This window comes from Piliocolobus tephrosceles, chromosome 3 (genome assembly GCF_002776525.5).
Source record: "Piliocolobus tephrosceles isolate RC106 chromosome 3, ASM277652v3, whole genome shotgun sequence".
Taxonomy (NCBI): Eukaryota; Metazoa; Chordata; class Mammalia; order Primates; family Cercopithecidae; genus Piliocolobus; species Piliocolobus tephrosceles.
The window spans coordinates 126049684-126060027 of NC_045436.1; the positions used below are offsets into that span (position 1 = coordinate 126049684).

The 10344-nt window shown below is 35.0% G+C and overlaps 1 pseudogene; it reads right to left on the bottom strand.

Annotated features, from left to right (window-relative positions):
• Window positions 1–420: 420 nt before the first annotated feature.
• On the bottom strand, window positions 421–1199 carry LOC111547087 (annotated as a pseudogene).
• Between the last annotated feature and the right edge of the window lie 9145 nt (window positions 1200–10344).

Sequence of the window (10344 nt, forward strand, 5' to 3'; positions counted from 1 at the left end):
ATGAGTGCAAGAAATGGGAGTTGCAAGGGCAGAAGGAAGAAGGTCAACCACATTTTTTTTTTTTCTCTCTTTTTTCTTTTATAACCTTAGGAGCTAAGTGTAGCTTGAAGATTTTGGATAACTTTGGACAAGAAAAGGAAAACCATTCTTTTGAAGTAGGTTGAAGCAGTGATTTTTTAAAACAAACAAAGCAGAATGAAAGCATCTTAAATTTTTCATCTTTTCTTTACAACTTACCTAGATCACTTTTGATTGAGAAAACTATGGAGAGCTAGTAACTGCCACAAGTGAACCCAGGGGATGGCTTATGTCAATTTTCCACAGAGCCTTGCTTTGTGGGTGTCTGAATGCACTGCTCTCAGGGGCAAGGGCTCTGCTCACATTTACTGGAATCAATCGCAGTAGATTTCAGTCCTCAAATCACTTTTGACTATATTGCTTTGTAAACTCTCCAGCATTCTTACAGAATTTTTTACAATCCTTCCAGTATTCTTCAGGTAGGTCAGGCCAGAGGGAATGCTTAGGCTGGGGATAGTTCATCAGTGCTATGAAAGACTGACTGATTACTTAGTTGGTTTTGGTTGCCGGCTTCTAGTTTTCAGCACTAATTACTGGCAATCAGACCTTCCCATTTTCATCAATGTTCAGGTGATAGATCTTTATTTTAAATGTGATCTTTGATGGTTTGAATGAGTACTCCGTGGGAAAGTTGGTTTTGATCCTGAAGGCCCTGTATTAGCCGATTCTTGCATTGCTATAAAGAAATCTGGGTTAATTATAAAGAAAAGAGGGTTAACTGGCTCATGGTTGTACAGGCTCTATGGAAGCATAGCTGCATTTGCTTCTGGGAGGTCTCAGGAAGCTTTCGATTATGGCAAAAGGCAAAGGGGAGCAAGCACATCACATGGTGAGAACTGGAGGGGTGAGGGGAAGCACCACACACTTTTAAACTATCAGATCTCAGAACACATCTTTCAAGAACGCACTCACTATCTGGAGGGTGGCACCAAAGGGATGGTGCTAAACCATTCATGAGGATTCTGCCTCCATATTCCAGTCACTGCCAGGCCCTACCTACAATATTGGGGATTACATTTTAACATGAGATTTGGGTGGGGACAAATATCCAAACTATATCAGGCCCCCTTATCATGTGGGGGCTTGTGCATCACCTTCCTGCTGACCACTGTCTTGGACATCAACTGCTGCAGTTCGACATCTCACATCCGTATGCAACAAAACCCAGTTAGGAAGGACTGTTTATCACATCCAATGTTTGTAATTTTTTTTAAACTTTTTCTTTCTTTCTTTATTTTGAGATGGAGTCTTGCTCTGTCACCCAGGCTGGAGTGCAGTGGCACAATCTCGGCTCAGTGCAACCTCCACCTCCTAGACTAAAGCAGTTCTCCTGCCTCAACCTCCCAAGTAGCTGGAATTACAGGCATGCTTCACCACATGGCTAATTGTTTTGTATTTTTAGTAGAGATGGGGTTTCATCATGTTGGCCAGGCTGGTTTCGAACTCCTGACCTCAAGTGATCTGCCCACCTTGGCCTCCCAAGGTGCTGGTATTACAGGCATGAGCCACCGTGCCCTGCCTAAACTTTTATTTTGAAATAACTGTAGATACAGGAAGTTGCAAAAAATTGTACAAAGAGGACTGGTGCCAGTGTAGTATTCCCTTAGATTTCCTCAATAGTTACATCTTATATAATTGCAGTATAATATTAAAACCAAGACATTGATATTCAACACAATGTGTATGCATACTTTTATGTTATTTTATTAGTTGTGTAGATTAACGTAAATGAATAACTTGGCTTTTTTTTTTTTTACACTCAGCATGATGCCCTTGAGATCTGTCCAAGACATCCAAGTTGTATGTATTAATAATTCATTCTTTTTTATTGCTGAGTAGTATTCAGTGGTATATATGGATCACAGTTTGTTTAACCATTCACTTGTTGAAAGACATTTTTGTTGTTTTTATTTTCTGGCAATTTCTTACAAAGCTGCTTTCAACAATCATGTATAGGTTTCTACGTGGACATATTTCTCTACCTCCCACTCTACCCCCAGAATAAATTCTCAGGAGTGCGAGTGCTTGATTGTCTAGTGGTAAGTTTGTGTTTGGTATTTTTATGAAACTGCCAAACTGTTTTCCAGATTTCACAGTCCTATGAGCATTTGGTATTGTCACTATTTTGGTTCTTCCAAAAGATATGTAGTGACATCTCATTTTGGATTACATGGATGCAGAGGAACTGGATCTCTCATACATTGCTGGTAGGACTGTGAAATCTGGAAATACAAATGTAATCCAAATGAGATATCACTACATTCCTTTTGGAAGAACTGAAATACTGACAATAGCAAATGGTATTTTGAGTTATATTCGTATTGTAACAGCTAGTGATGTTGAACATTTTTTTCATGTGCTTATTTGTCATCTTTATATCCTCTTCAGTGACATGTTTCTTAATGTCTTTCACATTTTCTAATTTTGTTGGTTATTTTGGGGGGTTTTGTTTGTTAGTTTTACTGCTGAGTTTTGGGAGGTTCTTATATATTCTAATAGAAGTCTTTGTCAGATATATACTTTACAATTATTTTCTCTCATTCCATAGCTTGTCTTTTAATTTCCTTATAAGGGTCTTTCTCAGAGCAAATGTTTTTAATTTTGATGAAGTCCAAATTATTGATTTTTCCTTTTATGGGTGGTACTCTTGGTATCATGTCTAAGAACATATGACCGAGTCCTAGGTTCCAGAGTTTTCTCCTACATTGCCTTTTGAAAATATTATGGTTTTGAGTTATCTATTTTGAGTTGGTTTCAGGAAAAGTGTATGATGTGGATCAACGTTTATTATTTTTGTCTATGGACATTTAATTGCTTTACTACCATTTGTTTAAAAGAATATCCTTTCTCCTTTGAATTTCTCTTACACCTTTGTCAAAAATCAGATGTTTGCATTTGTGTGATTCTATTTCTGGGTCTTAAGTGCTCTTAAGCAAATTACTAGAGTTGGTCATATTAATTTTTTCACTAGTGCTATCCTGGTATCAGTTTTAGTGTCTGTATTTCATTCAGACAACCCTTAGAGATTAGTAAAACTATAAAATATAAAATTATTTTTTGATGTAACCTGTTTTACATCAATAAAAAGCACATATGAGCATTTGAACTTATGTTAAATGTTTATTCAAACATTTCTTCTCTGATCACTCTCCCATCTTCTTTATCCAAAAACATAAAATAGAGATTATATCCTACAACATTAGATTACACTCACAACATAAAAGTTCTGTTCTCTAATTAGATGAAATATTCAAAACAGTGACTGGGAAAGCTCCTCTATTCTACTGGAATGATACGATATCATTTGGAACATCATGTAATTAAATACTAGAAATGAGCTATTGTTGAAATGAGAACACTGTCTAAATGAATAATCTTTACTTACACAATTATTTGCAATGTTCAAATATTGGCCAGAAAATTTTGGTCTTACAAAAAAGATCTGAAATGTAATTTTTTTTCCTATTTAATTCTCTTCACAGAATGAACGTAAGAAGAAAGAGAAATTGTTTCACTGATGTTCAACACAGGGCAACTTTAACTGAATTACTCTAGGGAAACAACAGCCAGTTCCATTAAAATCGTCAAGTTTTATCTCCATTCTCCAGCAATTTATAAAGTATACTATCTAAGTCTCTACAGAGAACAAGGCAGATAGAAGCCAGATGACTAAGCACTGGCGTTCTGGTTTTTAAACACATTCCCTGAACCTATTGTGTAACTAACTGATGCTTAGGCTTAGGACTGGCCTTTTTCAGCTTTCTTCATTTCACTCTCATTAAAAAGAGTTCAGATTAAACACATACCCATGAAACTCAGCAAATGGAAAGAAAGCATTAGGTTCTCTTTCAGTTTTAATCAGTACAAAGCTACATTAGTAACATATAAAATATAAGTGATTCTACATGAATCCTTCATCTTATATGTCAAGATTAGAGAAATAAATCAGAGCAATATTTCCAATTATTGCCATATTCAGTCTTCCCAAATCACCTTGAATTCTTGCAAGCTTCAAGCTAACTCCTATAAGCTATTGTTTATATTATAAATGCATATGATAAAAATTAAAGTGTTTATTTCATTGAGAGCTCATTTTCTTCAGTATTGTATGGCTAAAGAAACCCTTAGTATCATCTCTTAAAGAGGTATTACTACTCTTTCATATAATTCTGAAGCTCAAAGGAATCTCAGGTTTCTTATCATAATTATGACCTTATTTGCTGTGTGAGGCATTGTCCTACACCTCTTAGATATACTTGACAGATGAGGAAACAGTGCCCAGGGTCACACAGTTAAATAGCAAAGTCAGTTTAGTTCAAGCAGCCCATATCAAAAGATCATATCCTCAAACCATGCACCGCAGAGTTTCTCATGGAAACTTCTTATTTTAAAGATATGAACCAATCTCTAATAGGCATTTTGAACTTTTAATTTTTTTGCAGCAGAGTTTGCTAGTATCATTGTCAAATGTTCTATATGTTTTTACTTAAGTTTACCATGCTAGAAACTATTTAACATAATTTTTATGGTTTTTAAATAAATAATTATAAAGTATTAGCATTTGAATTCTTTATGTTATAAGGCTTAAATATCACTTAAGGTTAGAATAACAATCTGCAAGTAACTGTAAATCAGAAATCGGCAATGACTTGAAATCATTCCAGTGTTTTAAGTACAGTATGAATTGTATACACACTCATACATCTTTGCCATTGTTGTGTCTAACCCTGAATGTATACTATGTATGTATGTATGTGTACATATATGTGTGTGTGTATATATGTATATGTACATATGCACGCACACACATATACACTTACATACATGGAGTGGTAGTATCAATGATAGTATATTTTCTAATATATTGATAAATGTACAAAATACAATGTCCCTTTTATTACTTATGATATTTATGTGCAGATTATTTTGCCTCACTATATACTCAGATGTATTAAAGAAATCCAAAAGATTTGAACAGTTTCCTTTCCCGTTCTAGACAAAGTTACCTGATTGACTGGAAGTGATTGGTAGGTGTGGCAAATCTGATCAGTATTTTTTCTAAGAATTGCTAGTTCTGTAAATATAGCAATTAATCTTAAATACTGTGTGATTAACTTTAAGCTCAGTGAACTATAAACTCTAGATTTAAAATTTCCTCCAAGCCCAAGAATTAGCTGCAACACATTGCAAGATTTTCACCAGGTAGAGTATATTTGGCTATACCTGAAAGTATTTATAATTTCTCATACAGCTGCTTAACAATAAAGTATACTTTTTGTGTCAAGGCTACTCATTAATGATGATGTTTTACAGGTATGATGAATTTTAAAGATAACATTTCACATTATATAAATGAATAAGCTAAGAATTCCAGGTAATAAATCATTCATTCTATATGCACAGTGAATTAATTGCAAAGAAAAGATTGCATGGCTGGGAAAGTGCTTATTCCACTAAGTACTTCTTCATCCACAAAGAAAAATAAGAGTGTGTATTTCCCTGAAACCTTAGCAGAATAGCCATGGAGGATTTTCTGTCCTTGGCCATAGGCATTAACTGAGTGCGTTAGAAAAATGAAGAGCAGATATCTATTATAGGGGCAAATCAAAGATAGGGTCTGTTTTAAATAACTGTAATCATAACAAAAATTAACAGTTTACTATGTACTGGTTGATGTTTCAAGCACCTTACAGTTAATATTGATAATTTTAAATGAAGTAACTAACTTGCAATGAGCTTAAATAACTTGATCAAAATTATCCAGGCTTAAGGGCCTGGCTCCAGAATTCATGCATCTAAGCCCCGCATTCTAGTACCTTTTTAAGAAGGTTACAACCTTCTTCGGCACAGTGGCTGCGTATTTTTAACTCCTCATAGCCTAGCAGGTGATCGGCACATGGAAGAACTTAATTTTGTTTCCATTGAAAAACAATGACGGGGAAACCTAAAGGCTAATATAGTGGCCTGATACATTTTCAAGGCATCAAGGGAGCTACCATCTTTGACCTTAGAGTGGCATACACTCTTCCAGCCTTGTTATCCTCAAGGATTATTTCTGACCCACTGCCTTGTCTAAATTAAAGTAGGTCAAGCCATAGCTTAGACTCTTTTTCTCCTAGACCCAGATCCAGGCTTGGGTTCTACTACTCTTAAAGTAATAAAAAAACTGAGTATTTCTTGTCAAATGAAACCAAATTTTCCTAAATTGCCCATTCTGTACTTGCTTTCCATTTGACCTTACCCTGGCTCCTTCAGGCCTCCTCAGGCCTCCTGAATGAAAGGAAAGTGCAGCTTAATTTAGCAAACATGGAAAGGGGAAGAAAAAGAAGAAAAGTTCAATCCAAAGTGGGTAGCACTATAAAACAGTCTTTCAGACACACACATACAAAAAAACAAAAAGGTGTTACTTTTGGAAGAGACAACTTTTAATTTCTCATCTTTCCCCTTATACCTCTGCCCACTTAACTCTCAGGCCCATTGCGTGTAGTAAGTATGCCATTTTGCCTTTAGCCTTTCATCCTTGAGACTGGAGAAAAGGGAGAAATGCCTTCTTTGCTTTGTCCCATTCTGGATTTTAAAGCAATTCACTATTACTAGATAATTAACAGGTTTTCTAATCTGAATTAAAGATGCCTCTGGCCATATTAAAATATCAGGAACAAAAAGAAAAATTCTAAACTCTATATTTCCAAAACATGAAAATATTTAACACACTCTGTAAGAGCACCTTTTACCAATTTTACTACTTATGGTTATCAGTTACAAGTCATTCTACAAAATATTTTCAGATATACTACAATTGATTAAATTAAAATGCTTACATTAAAATTATGATATTTTAATAACATTTTATTTATCAAAATATTTTTAACATTTAACATCCCTACAAACTATAAGCTATAGATAGCTCACCAGGCTAGCTGCTGCTTATTTATATATGTAAAATATTTTTATGAAAAGTCATTGCTTAATGTACAGAAGCTTAAGTTATCTGTATGCTCAACTCAGCTCACCAAAAAAAAAAAAAAAAAGCAAATAAAAGCTATACTGAGATGGCTTTTTTCAACTATTAGGCAAAATTCCAAAAGTTTGCCAAGCTATTCCGTTAGAAAACTGTGGGGAAATGAATGCTAAAACTTTGCTGGTAGAAATGCAAAATAGAACAACCCTAATAGAAGAGAATTTGGCAGTTCTAAATTCTAAACAATTTCATATGCATTACCTTTTACTACAATTCCGTGTCTAGGGATCTGTCCAAAACACAGACAGACAAAAATACAAACACAAGTATCCACAAAGCTATTCATTGCAGTACTATTATAGTAACGAAGACCGCAAACCACTCAAAATTCTATCTATAGATGATTTGTTGAGTAAAATATAGCTCTGTTACTCAATCCATAGTCCATGCACTGAAAGCAAAATTCAGTCTGGGGGAACGTAACAAGATAAATGGCCTGGTTTCTTCAACAGAAAAGTTCTAAGAAAGAAGATAAAATATGTAAATTCTTTTTGATATGTTGACCAAAAAAAAAAAAATCAACCATTCATCCATGTGCATGAAGCTTATCTCACCTTATCGACAGGGTCTCACTTCTGCCCAGGCTGTAGTGCAGTGGTGTGATCATAGCTCATTTCATCCTCAAAGTCCTGGGCTCAAGCAATCCTTTCCCCTCAGTCGCCCTAATAGCTAGGTCTACAGGCCTGGCTAATTTTTACATTTTTTTGTAGAGACAGGGTCTCACTATGTTTCCCAGGCTTGTCTTGAACTCCTGGCCTCAAGCAATCCTCCTCTTTTGGTCTCCCAAAGGGCTAGGATTACAGGTGTGAGCTTCCATGCCTGACCGTATGATTTTCAAAGACATAATCTTTTAAAGATAATACTGAAATAATTATAGATATACTGATATACTGTCTGGGATTTGCTTCAAATTATGTGGGAGACAATGGGCAGGGCTATAAATGAAACAAGATTTGATTCATCTTGATAATTATTGAAACTGGATTATGGATATTTTATGTTTTCTACACTACTATTTTTAATAATACAAAACACTATAGGACTTGCAAGTTCGTTTCATTCTTGAAACTCTCCTAAAAGGTATTATGATGTTCTCAATTTGACTAATAATATCCTGCTTTGCCAGACCTCACTCAGAGAGTAACGGCCAATTGAGCAAATAGTGTATCTGTTCCTTTTTCTTTTTAACATTCATAGCATTTTATTTGTAACTGTTTAAAATACTTTATACATTTAACTTTCTTATATGTGTGTGAGTTCCCATTTAACAGATCTATTTGTTAAAAACAAAAGATGGTGAAATCTTTGAATCCCTTCTACTGCTGTCTAAAGCACACGGCACAGCATGGTGACTTTCTGCATATGTATAGAACTGTGCAACTTCCAACTAATCAAGATACAGGACATTTCTGGCACCTTGAAAGACTTCCTCATGCTCCACCCAGTCTATATGCCTCTAAAGGTAATGTCTATTTTATACTCACAATATTTTCCTTGATCTTGAGCTTCATAGAACTAGAATCATACAACATAGATCCTTGTAACTAGCTCATTTCATGTCACATTATGTCTTTCAATCAATGTTTTTTTTTTTTTAACCTTTTAATTTTTCTATTTTTAAATTTGAGACAGAGTCTCACTCAGGCGTCAGGGTACTCCCACCTCAGCCTTCCAAGGAGCTGGGAATACAGGCATGTGCCTCCATGCCCAGATAATGTTTATATTTTTTGTAGAGGTAGGGTCTTACCACGTTGCCTAGGCTTTTCATGAACTCCTGGGCTCAGGCAAACTGCATACCTCAGCCTCCCAAAGTGCTGAGATTACAGTCATCAGCAACCGTTCCCAGCCCTCAGTGTTTTTTATATCATTGTATTTCATTTTTTCCATTTCTGTGGAGGAGTCCATTACATAAATACATCAATTTAGTTATTCTCTGTTGATAGGCTGTGTCTATGTGCAGTGCCCTGTTCAGCAGCTGTTACGAATAAATCTCCTAATAACATTCTTGTACATATATTTCAGTGGTCAAATATATTCGTTTTCCTTGAACAGGTACCTAGAAGTGGGTCATATGATATGCATATATTTAACTTTAGTTGTTCAACATGGTCATACCAATTTATACTCATTACCAGTGTATGTACATGTTTATATTAAGCAGCCACAATAACCTGCCTAAATTATGTATAATGATATTTTGCCAGCTTTCCCTTCCTCAGCACTTGCATTTCTGATATTAATTATCTTTGCAGCACCCAGAAACATGACAGCTTTTCTGAAGAATATTTAAATAGACACATGAAGAGAGAGTGAATCATGCAGATAACAGGTAGAAGGAAAGGCAATTGTGAGAGACCCGATGCCACCTCATAATTGATGTATTTGAGGAAAGTAAGGAGACTTTTGCTGGTGGAAATGAGTAAGGCAGGGGAGTTGTGGGAGTTACTTTCAGAGTGGTAGCCGGGGTCCAGATGATATAGGCCATATTCAGAAATTTTAATTTTGTTCTAAACATGATGAGAAGCCAGTGAAACAGTTTTGATTTTAGGAGTTACTTTACACAATTTCCATTCCTTTTAACCACAAAGATCATGGTTTTTTAAAATGACTTCACATTTTCTGTGGTTCTTCCAACCTTGCAAGTAAAATAATGTTTTTCAGTTAGCATGATAAATCAGTAGTACTTCAAAAATTGAAGAAATAAAAGTAAAAAAAAAAAGGTTGTGGTTTTGAAAAATATAACCTGAATAGATTACTTAAAAGGAAACTTGGTATTTTCCCCATATATCAAGCTGGACAATTACTACAGTGATGGCTGCTCAATTTCAATATATATTATTCAAATGTTAAAAATTTAAAGCGACAGTTCTCGAGTAGATTTTAGAAACAACTGTAATCATGTGAATTACAAGTCATTATTTACAGACATTTTCAATTTGTATCCGCAAATTGAAATCCAGATATAGGCTACGTTTCTCTAAACAACCAGAAAGTACCCACCCTTTACATTTCTATCTGTGCCTTTAACCATTTAACCAACACTTCTCAAACCTTTTTGATTTCCCAAGTCAATTGGGGAATTCTTAAAAACAATTTCCAATTCCCCTTACAGATCTACCAAATATGACTCTCTGAAGGTGGGAACTCGGAATCTACAATCTTTGAAACTCCTAAACCACCAGCCTAAAATGTCAATCCTTATATAGATCTGTGTTAGTTCCCTGTCACTATTGTGACAAATTACC